At 40.3% G+C, this 14,126-nt stretch overlaps 1 protein-coding gene across 2 annotated transcripts in view; it reads left to right on the forward strand.

Annotated features, from left to right (window-relative positions):
* Nucleotides 1-11,474: 11,474 nt before the first annotated feature.
* Nucleotides 11,475-14,126, forward strand: part of LOC106581977 (beta-galactoside alpha-2,6-sialyltransferase 2) — a 59,719-nt gene continuing 57,067 nt past the window's right edge. Inside the window, exon 1 of one of the 2 annotated variants that reach the window (XM_014164587.2) lies at nt 11,475-11,825. The gene's annotated coding sequence lies outside the window, so the exon portion shown is untranslated. The remainder of the gene's footprint in view (nt 11,826-14,126) is intronic. The other variant, XM_014164585.2, reaches the window with a different exon arrangement.

Below are 14,126 nucleotides of genomic sequence, written 5' to 3' on the forward strand. Positions count from 1 at the left end.
TATATATACACTGTAAACAATGTCCTGTAATTTTACAGTAAATTACTGGCAGCACAATAGCAAGTAGGTTACTGTAAATGTACAGTAAATTACTGGCAGCACAGATGCCAATACATTACCTTAGATTTACAGGACCTTTACTGTAACACAAATTTACAGCATATTACTGGAACACCTGACTACAGTAACATGCTGTATTTCTAGAATCTACAGTGCATTACTGGAAGCACAGTGCTTAGTAAACTGCTTCAGATGTACAGTGCTGGTAGCTAGTACAAACGACAGGCAGTATTTATGTTATATGTATTTGATATACTGTAGGTACTTCAATGCCTATTTTGTTGTTCGTATTTCGCTGGACCGACCTACAATTCATGTTGCCTATTTTGTAACAGTTGAATTAGAATACATGTATTTTAGTATTTTCTAATAGAAAGATATACTTGCAACTAGGCCGCTTAACTACAACATTCTCGGTAATGGTAACATAATCTAATCTGTGCTTGGCAAATGTTTATTTTTAACATTTACATTTTGGTCATTTAGCAGACGCTCTTGTCCAGAGCAACTTACAGTCAAGTCAGTGGATTCATCTAAGGTTGATAAAAACCTACATATCACAGTCAGCAAGTAAAACATTTCCTTAACCATTACTGGGAATGTTGTTGTAGTTAAGGATACATTAGTCTTCAAAATAACCTTTATTTGTAACATGATACCTTTTCTGATGTTTCATTGCCAATCTCTGGCCAAGGCAAGGTATGTTAATGTAATAGTCACAGTAATTCCAACCAGCTTCCTGTAAGTAATTGGATAATGCAGAGCAATGACACAGTACAATACTGTCAAATTTGCCAAATATACTCTAAGAAAGTAAATACTACTGTAATAATGTTGGTATTTTACAGTAATTACATGGGATTAGTGCAAGCAGGTTGGCTGCTTGGTATTTCTATATTAGAGCATAATTATTAATAGTTGGTGTTCAATATCACTTAAAATTCTAGAGACCTAAACAAAGGCTTCAAAACTGGCCGTTATAACAGCTCAAAACAGTTAAACCAATTAAACAGCTCAGCACTTAATATTCAACCATGAAAGGTTCAAGAAACAGTCAAGCTGATCTGTTTTCTATATCCATTACATTGTCAGGGCACTACTACCACATATCAGTTCAATTGGTACAGCATTCTCACTAACAGGTGCAACAAATATAGCCATTTACAGGGCACGCCTTAAAATATGTTAATAAGCCAGCAACTCTTTCCCCGCCAACAACATTTTTCCACAATGCACCATAATTTACAGAATGGTGCAGGTAATATACATATACAGCAACACAGTACTTTATTTTTAAATAGTTTTGTAATAAAATTATAGCAGTTGCTAACAGTTAATATGTAGTTATATATTACAGAATACCAATGAATATTTGGTGTTTGATATCACTTGCGCTTGTAGAGGCCTTAACAAGGCTTTGAAACTGGCAGTGACTACAGGGCAAAACAGTAAAATAAAAAAGCTAAACGCTCACCCATTAAAGGTTTGAGATTATCTGATTTGTCCCCTATATACATTTAACTGTTAGGGAACTACTACCACATATTTCTTAAATTGGTACAGCACTCTCACTAACGAATGCAACAAATATAGCCTCTTACAAGATATGCCTCAAAGTGTGTTAATGAACCACAACAATACCATTGCGCTCACAAAAGGTTTTTGGTACATATAAATTACAGTATGGTACTGTGTTCTGTAAGTGTGGTACTGAATTACAGTAAATTACTGGCAGCACAGTAGCCAGTACATTTCTGTTGATTTACAGGACAAATAAAAAAATATGTTATGACACTGTATTGTGTGGGGTAAAGCATTTTCACTAATGAGTGCAACAAATATAGCCTCTTACAAGGCATGCCTCAATGTTGATGAGCCAGAAATTCTTTCACTGCCCGCAACATTTTCCCACAATACACCATAATTCAGTGTTCTGCTGAAATTGTATTGTACAATTACAGCAATTGCTGTAATTTTACAGCAGTGTAGCAGAATGCCATTGAGCTCCCAAAATGCATTGCTCTTTACAGTACAGTACTGTAATATAGAATTACAGTAGCTAACTGTAGAAATGTTGATGTAAATGTACCGTGTAGATCTGAGCGGGCCTGGCTGTTGATTTGTTTGCTTGGAGTTTGTACTTGTGTGTGTGTGTGAAAAAGTATCTGATACGCTGAGGAAAACAGAGTGTATGACAGTGTGTAATATGTGGTGTGTGTCTGACTGCTTTTGTGTCTGGGTATATTTGTATGCCGCTCCAATTGTTTGAGTGCATGTGTACAGTATGTAACTGCATTGTTGATGTTTGTACAACTGGTCTCTGTGCATGTATGGTATGTGCATATCACATGACACACATGCATACAACTTTTATACAAATTAGTGGGTGGGTGTTATACTTAAGTACAATGTGTTTCAGGAGAGTATAGCAGTTTTATAAGTGTTTGTATTTAGTCTAGGTGGGTGCGCGTAGGTTTGTGTGTGTATTTTGACATATAGGTGTGTGTGTGTATTTAAAAAAAAATATTTACAGTATATACAGTGGGCTCAAAAATTACTGGCACCACTGACTGGCAATGCACAAACAATACTTTAAAAAATGATAGGCATGTTACCTCTTTTTTTATACCCTAGTGAAACAGGAAGTGATGTAATGGCTCAATATAGTTCCTTAAGACTTAGATAAACTTAAATAAGTGGAATTTAATTCCTGGTTTAATTTTGGTAGATGTTATTTACAATAATCTTTAAGGGTGCCATTAATTGTGAAACCTTGATTTTGATGAAATGTATTTTGTATTAAATAATTGTATGATTTTGGTTGGTTCCACTGAAACATTAATAAAGTACAGTATTTCTCACATGTTGGTTTTTTGAACTTATCTCTATAATTATATTGTTTATATTTTTTTAAGTATTGTTTGTGCGTTGCCAGTCAGGGGTGCCAGTAATTTTGGAGCCCACTGTATATATGTGTGTATGTGTGTGTGTGTGTGTGTGTGTGTAGAGTAGTGGAGCTGCTAATTGCAGGTAATGGAGACGTTCCTCACGGAGCGCCGGTGCACATACACAAACCTGTCCGTCAAGTGCACTGTCACCATGGCAACAACCTACTTCCCAGCGAGCTAGTGGCGGGCGAGCGTAAGGGAGCCGCTGTCGGAGGAGGACAAGGAGACAGAGCTCCGCCAGAGGAAGGTGTCGTGGTTATTACTGTCCCCACTCCATGTTTGGTTGTGTTAAAAGGAGTGAGGGGGAGGACAAGAGAAAGAAACATATGGGTCTCGTATGTGGAGCTGGGAGAGAGGCATCAGTGATTGAAACAACTAGAAGTGAACCAGAGGAGAAATAGACATTTCCCCATTACTGGGTCTAGGTTTATTATGCTTGTGTGTGAGCATTACAGGCAACTTGTTTGTGTTGATAGAAGTGGACAGCTCCCTGTGTGTGTATTCGCGAATGTTGCCATGTGTTTTCAGCAATCAGTTTGAGTATGCTCGCATTATGCAGGTGTATACATTTACAGTATGTACACATCTGATGTTCATAGTTCACTATCATATTTTCTATCCTTCGTTCCCTTGTTACTTTTTGGTTGTCTCTGCTAACAGATTGGACTGATTCCGACAGCCCTGACAATGAGCTTGGAGACTTATCTGTCAAACACCATGTAACCATTACAGACTTAACATCCAGCTTACATCACTACCAGCCTGATAATGAGCAGATTACTGAGTATGAGCAAGGGACAGAGTGTTGGTGATAGATCTGACACACTGTGTGTGTGTGTGTGTGTGTGTGTGTGTGTGTGTGTGTGTGTGTGTGTGTGCGTACAAAAGAAAACATCAGTGACGTTAGTCATCGGTTATCACTATATCACACCGATGATGTGATAACATTAGACATTACTTGTGTAAGACATTAAGATCAAAATGTGTTTGCTATCGTAGTGAAATCAGAGTCAAAATTGTTGTATTATCGTCTCCCATTGTATATGGAGTAGGAGACTGTTTTGTTGGATGGGGCGAGATGAGTATATGTCTGCATGTGTGTTTGTGTCAGTGTGCGTTGTAGGGTCTGAAGAAAAGAGAGAGAACATCATGGGTGAGAGAGAGAAGGTGACAGAGAAAATGAGAGGAGGTGGTGATAGGGGAAAGTCCCTGTCTTTCTGGGAATTGAGAAGAGATTATCTTTAAAAGATTCCGAGAAAGACAGATAGTGGGAAGGATGCTGGGAAAGACCAAAGATTTCAAACTTCTTGTGTGAAAACTCTGAGCGACAACAGGATGCAAGTTAAAAAAGGAAGTGAGGAAAAAGAGGGGAAAGAGGGAAAGAAGTTGTAGATAAGAGAGAAAATAAAAAAGGGAATGTGGGGGGGACTACTAATTGGCCTTCAGAGAGAGGTGAGACACAGCTAGCTGCATGCACACACACAGAGGTGAAGCAGTGTGTTTACAATCACAGTTGACCTGAAGGTAGATGTGTGTTTCAGTCTAATTAACAGCAAACTATTTGGTTCTTTACACAAAAACTCTCTCTCTCTTTCAATTCAATTTTCCTCTCTCTCTCATGTCCTACGACGGCAACATAAAGTCCATACAACCAGCATATGGTTTCTATACAGTTCCCTCAACTCACTTGCCACCTGCACTGTCAATGCTCCATTCCTTTATGTGTTTTGACTTAAATCGTCTTGAAAATCTATGGCAAGACTTCAAAATGGCTGTCTAACAATGATCAACAACCAACTTAACAGAGCTTGAAGAGTTTAAAAAATAATAATGTGCAAATATTGCATAATCCAGGTTTGCAAAGCTCTTAGAGACTTACCCAGCAAGACTCACAACGGTAATCACTGTCAAAGGTGATTCTAACATGTATTGACTCAGCGGGTTTAAAACTTTTCTAATCGAGATATATTAATGTTAGATTTTTATTCGATTTTTATACAAATGTTAGAATTGTTCTTCCACTTGGACATTACAGAGTATTTTGTGTAGATCGTTACAATTAAATCCCACTTTGTAACACAACAAAATGTGGAAAAGTCAAGGGGTGTGAATACTTTCTGAAGGCACCGCACATGCGAAAGTGTTTGTAGTCAAGTCACATGCTGCATGTGCCACAGACCCTGTCTACTGATCCACATCACTCACTGTATTTTATTAATTTGAGACAATCTTCATTGGAAAGCCTTGACACCTCTCCAGCAGTGGTCAAATGAGAATGCTACATGATTGGCAATATCATCAGAACTGTTGAACAAGTACAACTGCTACTTGAGAGGTTAATGATGGAGTGTACAGAGGTACCCATGAACAACATGATGAACACTGTAAAAACATGTAGCGAATTCAGGGGGTAGCTCTGACCGTCCCCACGCTTCTCTATACCAAGACCCTCACATGTGTACACCTCTCTGATGGCCTCAAGGGCACCATCCCACTCTCAAGTGACCCCAATTCAAACTCCCACTTGGTGGTAATTGTAACATGGCTCATATAGCGAGGATCACTACAGAAAGTTGCTACCATCACTTTGCTGTTCCTGTTGCCCCTGCCTTCAGCCCATCTTCTAAGAGCCAAACCAGTTGGATCCAGAGGGGCGTCGTGTCAGCACTGCTCTGTGACGTATTGACTCATATCATTTTCAATCAGTGGCTACACGCTAATCAGTGGAAACAGATGGGGTGAAATGAGCAGAGCTTTAAACCACAGGACGACCGCCAAGATAGGACTGCTCCATTGCTATGGAAACGGATACGCTCGTTTGCTGTGGTAACGGCCCTGATTACTGTCGCGGGAAACAGCATTCTGGGATGGATCTGAGCGGTGACCAGCTGTTCAGAGGATGCTTAGAGACCAAAGATGATACACTCCCTAACTCCATGGTCATCACATGGTCCTAGTACTGAACGGGAAATGATGATGATGATGATGATGATGATGATGATGATGATGTGGGGAAGGACAAACGCAAATAGAGGACGTCACAGTGACGACATCCATGATGATGAACACAAGGACGAGAAAGACAGTAGGAACAAGAGGACGACAGAAACAGTGATGACATACAGTGGATAATAATGATCATGATGATGATGATGATACTAATTAAGTTGAGAGTAATTAAGTGGGAGATTAAAAGGGAAACCGTAGAGGTTTCAAAACATCACAGAGAGGAAGTTAACTAACTATAGTACCAACGGCTTCTATGGGTGGAAGAGTGAAGGAGCTCACCGACTAACGAGAGAGGTGATTTTATTGAAAATGGGGAGGTGGGGGCGGGGGGGAGGAGAGAGTGTGTCTTAGAGAGTAGCCTGACTCATAGCGATGTGAGACAACCAACAGGAAGCCAGATGCAGGTTCCTACAGTATTCAGAGCAGCAAGCCTGATCAATGGCCATGTTCAAAGAGACTGCTCAGAGGAGGTATGTTGAAAGGTGAGCTATGCAGGCATGCATGCACGCACGCACACACACACACACGTGTCTCATACACAATGCTCTCTCTTTCTCACACTGACAAACATGCGCACACACACAGTCAGTCACTATGTAATCCAAGCCCAGGAGAAAGGCAGGGATATAAAGTGTTGGTGATTGACACTATGTACTGTACATATATGGCATACCTGGATAAGAGGATAAGCACCTGGCTCATGTGTTCACCTACCACACCTGAGCTGGGGGAGAGGAGAGGGTAGGACTAGGAGGAAAAGAAAGAGGTGAGGTGGAGAGGTTTCAGGATATAAGTCATAGTATGTCTAGGTTTCAGGATATAAGTCATAGTATGTCTAGGTTTCAGGATATAAGTCATAGTATGTCTAGGGCCTAAGGCAACTTACTATGACTTACATCCGGCAACTACTTAGGCCATACTGACCGTTTACAGTTCACACACACACACACACACACACACACACACACACACACACACACACCACAACACAACACAACACAACACAACACAACACAACACATTATGTAATTTGAGGTGGGAGAGAATTCAGACACTGACAGCTCACCTGTGAGTGTGGGAGTCATCTGCTCTGGAGTGGTCTGTGTGTGTGTGTTAACAGTCACTGTCTGGAGAAGTCTCTGAGTGAGTGTGTGTAATCACTCATCCATTTGCAGTAGATAGATCTGTAAGTATGTGTATAAATGGACGTTTCCGTGTAAAGGCTGTGAGTATTGGTGTGTATGTGTGTGTGTCTCTCTCTGTGACTGTGTGTATGTTAGTCCACTCTGCAAAGGCCTTTGAGTGTCTTTCAGTGCTACATATCCTCTGTTAGTCTATACTGTATTGAAAATCTCTCCTACTGTGTCTACTAGGATCTCTCTTCTGCAACATGTTTTTCCTACACTGAAAAAATGTGTTATTCCTCAGCTCTTAAGGTTCCTTGGAGAACTCTTGCCCTATAAAGAACCTCTGAGTTATGTGTGGGTTTCTTGATGTTGCATCTAAAGGTTCTTGAAATGTTTAGAAGCATACGGATGTGACGCTTTCATAGCACACAGCACATTGGCCAGAGTTAACTAGCGTTGATTCAGGAATTTAATAAACACTGTAAAGAGTTAAACTACCACACATTGGTGTGAAAGAATCCCAGTGTTAATGTTAATAACCAGAGTTGAACCAAAACCACGCCCATCAATATCATAATTCCCAGCAAGCTCTCTTGCAGGTTGATTTTTTTAAATTGTTTGTTTCAATATCTATGTTTCTGCATGTACATTGATTGATTAATTAATCTTATGCAACTCAACTGAATAAAAATTCGGAACTATTCCACTCGTTACTGAAATGGTTGTTCCATGTTAAAGGTATTTTCACATTTTTGTCTTCCCAACCCTGGCAGTCATTCTGAATGCAGGATTTGGGGAGAATAAAAAGTCTAAATGTTTGATATCCCCCCTCTGCCTGGATTGCAATAGGAATTACACATCACTTTGCAAACCAGCATAATGTGACTTGCAGGCCTGATGTGGCCTCAAAACTATGGGTTTTAGACCACCGTATTATGTATTGTCTTAAATAATTACATTTTAATGACAACGTACAGTATATTCATTCAGAATCTCACTTGGTGAAGTCCACAGGACTGAAAATAATCAATGCAACAACCATTTCTCTGTCACTAGAAAATACCGTCATGGGTGGGACCAAAGACAGTACAATATGAAGATGTGCAGAAAGTGCTTATCCAATAGAAATCCCCGACCACACTTGTCATGACGACATTGGCTAGCTAAGCTCATGCGCAGAAACACGTCATCAGGTCTAACGGTTGTCTCGCGTTGAACTGCGCATGTGCAAGCCGTCAAATCAAAGGCACTCCTTTGTTATAAAGTAGTTTTTGACAAAAATGAAAACGTATCGGTTTGTCACTTTCACGTGGTTGGAGTAATAACATGTTCAACTACTTAAGACATTGGCTCTAATCTAGGTTGTGCCTTTATATTTTGTGAAAATTAACAGCTACGGAATAATTTTCACTTCTTTCATTGACTACTCAAACCCCAAACCCCGGCCTGGTCTGTTTGCTCTGTTTTGCAAGCGTTCCCGGAAGACTCGCAATGTTGCGCCTCTGGGTTTAGAAACTCTTTTGGTGGTACTGGTAATTCTAAAATTAACTTGAAAGGTACCCTGGGAAATATGCAAATAAGGTTTAAAACCCTAAAACAGGGCTATTCAAAACTGGTCCTGGAGGGCCGAAACATTCTGGGTTTTACATTTTTGTTTGGTTCGTCAAAGAACCAACCCATTTAGGATTCTTCAAAGTCACTAAAATGGTTCCCCCATATCATCGCTCTCAACAACCTGATTTGGTTCCAACTTGCACCTTCATTTTTAAGAGTGTAGGTCATTGCTGTAAGATAATATGCTCTCAGCAAATATATCTAGTATACCTGCTAAAACCATGGTAAAATGAAATAAAAAATATTGCTCTATTTATGTTGATTCTCTCTGTGCAACTGTGACTGTACATGGCCATCCGGCTGGCCAGCTCTAGTTGTGTAGTGATTTATTATTCATGGACATATTTCTGTGCTCTGCTGTAATTGCAGCGTGCCGCAGCAGTGGCTGCATCTGATGGAGTACAAATGAATAAATAAATCTGGACAGAGGAGCCATTTGGACGTTTGACATTTACTGATGAGACAATTAAGAAAGCAGCGCACAAACACACAGGCAAAGGGGCAGGAAAACACATGGCCACACTTCCACAAACAGTATAAATACACACATGCTTGAGCACAAATGAAAGACCAACACACACGAACCAATAGTGGAGCTCAAACAACCACACACTTGCCAACTCACAACAAAGCACACAAACATACACACATGACTGCATGCAAACTAACACAAGTGCACACGTGTTATGTCTCCTACCTAATTTGGAACTTTCTTTTTTCCCAGGGTACCGTTCTATCCTAGAAGACACATGGACTAAAAGAAATAGGGGCAACAGATGAGGTAAGTCTTGGAAAAGACAAGATAAACACAAATACACATATGCAGCGGCCATGGGACAACATAGATGTGATGTTGCTATATGGGCAGCATCCTAGAGATAATATGACTCCATGCCTTCATCAGGGAATTGTAGTTCTGCATAAGGATTTTAAGGATTTAGCAGTCCAGCACATTAGGCTGCAAGTCTTTCATTAGGTCTCCATTTGGAGTTGACATGGTCACCCCTGGGCTATGAGGTAAAGTCTCTCCCCTTATGAACCATTCCTCCATCTAAACAGATTATTGTAGGCTCTATAGATGGGTTACATTTACATTACATTTTAGTTATTTAGCAGATGCTCTTATCAAGAGCGACTTACAGTAGTGAATGCATACATTTCATATTTTTTTTTCTCCATACTGGCCCCCCCGTGGGAATCGAACCCACAACCCTGGCATTGCAAACACCATGCTCTACCAACTGAGCCACACGGGAATGATGGGTTACCACACAGGTTAGCTGACAACGTCACAAAAACAATGTGCACGCCTTAATTGGGCAGAAGTCTGTGAGTTGTTGTGATTATGGATGGCCATATGGCTAGTAACAATGACAAGAAACAGCCATGTGGGGAATCGTGTCTCATTTCAGCTAGTTTAATCTTGTTCTTGATACCATTTTCTTGTTTTGAGGTGTTTTGATTGATTTCATGTCAATGCTTATATGGCAAAACATTTGCTAGCTAGTTTACCAACAATTGTAACGACGTATGAGACACAAGTGCTCATTGTGCATTGTTGCTAAGCAACCATCCATCTATTGGTAGCTAAAATAGGAAATTAGCCCGTTTACTTTTTAACATATTTACCTCTTTAAATTGCAGTTCTTTGCTTCAAGTCAACTCGTGGCTGATGATCCCCCACACTTAAAGGCACTATATTTCAAATAGGTTACAACCTGGTAACAACCAATGATGTAGGCCTATATAAACCCTGGATTGCTGATGCTATCTATTGGCCAATGAGAGGCTTTGAAGCCACCAGTCGGCCATTTTGTCCTCCATAGGACAAAATTACATATATTTAAGTATTTTTGTTGTTGTAGTGGGGCTAGTAACATTAGTCCTCTATTTTTATATTTAGCTCACATAATATAATTTAAAAGTGGTTGAGTGGTCGAAGGAATGTGTCAATTTGTTAGTAGGCAAACAGAAGAGTGTCCTCCTCTCCTCGATAGCCACCTTTCATGGAGGATACTCTTGGCCTTTTATCAATTAGATTTTCTCACCTTCTGCGTCCTCGCTCCGTCCTCTCTCGCCTCCTTTTGAAAAAGGTCAAAGTTAATTGAATAGACATGCCAAGGAGAGTGAACGTGGATGGAAATGCGCTTGCTTGAAATGAGATGGTCCTTCTCCACTTGTGTGTCATCAGGCAAACGTTTACAGGGGTGGATCCCAAAATAAATGTGTAAAGTGCTCAAAACAAATAAAGTTAGTTGTGCAATACATTTTATAGATAAAACAGTAAGTAACATGGGGGTGTGGCAGATTTAGAAAATATTCTGTGGTGATACACGAGTATCCTCGATGAAAGGTGGATAACGAGGAGGAGGACACTTGTTTGCCTACTAACGAATTGACACACTGCTCGACCACTTATTGGTTTCCCCAAACCATCAAAGGATAAAAGTCCCAAAGAGTTTTGAAATCTACCACACCACCTTTGAATCAGCTTTTGTTTTGTCAGAGGACAAAAACATGCACACGTTTAAAAACAATATGATCCTTATTATTTTATCTATACAATGTCTTGCACAGCTAACAATTTGTTTTGAGCACATTACACATTTATTTTCGGATCCACCCCTGTGTAAACGTAATTTGCCTAACGACGCTTGAGTGGAGCAGGACCGTCTCATTTCAAGCAAGCCATTTCCATCCAAGTTCACGCTCCTTGCCGACTCTCCTCGATTAACTTTGACCTTTGGCAAAAGCAGGCGAGAGAGGACGCAGGAGGTGGGCAAATCTAATTGATAAAAGGCCAATGTGACAGACAAAAAAGACCGAATGTGCTAGCCTGACGACTCAAACGTAACTATTCTGCTGCTCTGTCGTTCGCTAAATAGTTGTTTTGTCGTCCGTGGGCGTGGCGTAGCGTTTGGCCGGAGCGAGGAGTCTGGGTAGCCAGGCAACAAACGTGCAGTATTCGTGCATCGGATTTGAAACAGCGGCGTGCAGCTCGGCTTAACGGGAGGAGAAAACGGACGGTACCTTTCCCGAAAACAATGAAGACGGGCACATTTCCTAGGTAAGGCTTTGTTAGCGCCCTGCTGGATTTGCAGGCAATTGCTCTTCACGCTTCAGAGCACTTTGTGCGAATAGCCCGCGGTTACATACAGTGAGTGTAACGACGAGCAGTCACTGGGCAGAAGGAGATGTGGCTACAATGAGATTCAGCCAGCGATTTTATATATATTTTTGAATGAATGTATCAATAAAACAATTAGGGAAGAATATTCCATAGTAAATGAGTAGCCTGAACGGTTTACGTGAATGGTTTAATCTTTGCACAGTCAGAATGATGAAAGCCATAGCCTAGCCTACTGCACCCTTATACTATTGTATCCTATCATCATCACTAGCCTACTCCTTAATACATTTAGAAGCGTACAACCTAGTTGGTATCATAAAACAACCAAGCTGTACCTCGTGCGGAAACATTGTAGCCAAGCGACACATGTAAGCGAAAGCCTACTTTGTAGGGAATCATTATGGACATATTTGCTAGTTCACATCAGTCCAACTGCATTATGCCTTCCTGTGTTTTACGCATTCCTTTGAGTTTTACGCAGTAGCTCGTGAAATGAGAAACTCGTGAAATGAGACAATCATCTCCTGTTAAAACTATTAGACCACAAGTTCCACAAACGAACAACAGTTCTGTTTGTGTTGTGAAACCCTGTCTGTGGCATACGAAGAACGTTTGATTGCGGAGGACCTTGTGTCCATGTGAGATTTGAAGCGGCCTGGCCTCCATTCAACTAGAACAGTTAAAAGGAAGAGAGAGATAAGGGAGAACAAACGGATGTGTGGAGGCAGGGTCAGGCTGCAATTCAAACAAACCTGCCATAGAAAAGTTTACAAAGTGTCTTTCTTCACATACTTCTGCCTGCACACCTCTTATTCTTAACTGGTAGTAGTACTAGTATCACACGCCATAAGATAATTCATTTGGCCCTGGTTAACTAATGAATACATCTCCTCTATGAGTGACTCGGTCAATTACATTAAACACAGCGGCCATGCCAGTCCTTTGGCAGGCTGTTGGTGGAAGCTCATGCCCGCCCTGTGAACCACGCTGTCTGTGCCAGGAGATGTCTGATTTAAGACCATTTAGATCACATCATTATTGACTTAAGCAGCGATTTGAATCCTACCAACAGTGTTATGGTCCCAATAGCCTTTGCATTAGACAAATTGAACGGAAATAGCGGTAATTATGCCATTTGAGAGAAATTATAGGAAACGGAAAGAACACAAGTGCCAAGGATGAAGAATCTTGGCAATTAGCCCGATAGGTTGGGATTTGGGAGTGAGTGTGTAGTCTTTGAAGTGGTCAGATTCCTCGTAGCTTTGTCTGGGATCTACAGATGGGTCTAGGTTTGCCTCAGAACAGAGGTATTTTTACTCCATCTCCTAACAAATAAAAACCAAGACTCATCTGAGGAAAAGGGAGGGAGGAAAGAGCAAAATGCACCTTTTGTGTAAGATATTCTGCAGCATACACCAATCTACATTTGTATCAACATACAGTCCTTGAACAAACTACGTTTCAAATGTGATGTTTTGAAGGATACAATCACAGTAAGTGGTATAAAACCCCCAAACCGAAACAAAGTGTCACATTCTCACAGACTTATGAAATCATGTTCTTTTGCAGCACAGGGAAGAGGGCTTTTACAACTGATTGAGGGCACTCTGCTACCTGGTGCGGGTAGTGTGTTCTTTGTCGTGATGGGGCAAAAAATCGATACAGTTGAGTATCACAATATTATTGTTGACGATATATTGATACTTGTTTTCTCATGGCTCTCTTGTCGCTCTGCAGCTGACATAACAATGTGCTATATGTTTGGAACATTGAATCACAAATAAATCGTATTATCCGATCGCAATACATATAGCATCATGATACATACATCATCGCTATACAAATCATATCGGCACGTAAAAAGCCAACTTTGTTAACGTTTACATACATTTTTACCTACTTTATATGTATATACTGTATTCTAGCCGTGGCTCATCCTATATAACTACTGCTGTACACACCTTTTCTATTTATATACTGTCCATACACACCATTCACATACAATACATATATATGTATATTCTGGACTTTGGTCCGGAAGCGAAATTCCTGCAATTCTATCCATTTTGTCATGGGGTTTTGTACTGTGTATTTAAATGCTGTATTCTCGACAAAGCTCATTCTATTATTTCTACTACTGTACATTGCATTTTAGTTTCACTGTTTATACACACCACATATTTATTTATGTACTGGATTCTTGACATGGCTCACTCTATATCTACTGCTGTACATATC

This window comes from Salmo salar, chromosome ssa21 (genome assembly GCF_905237065.1).
Source record: "Salmo salar chromosome ssa21, Ssal_v3.1, whole genome shotgun sequence".
Classification (NCBI taxonomy): domain Eukaryota; kingdom Metazoa; phylum Chordata; class Actinopteri; order Salmoniformes; family Salmonidae; genus Salmo; species Salmo salar.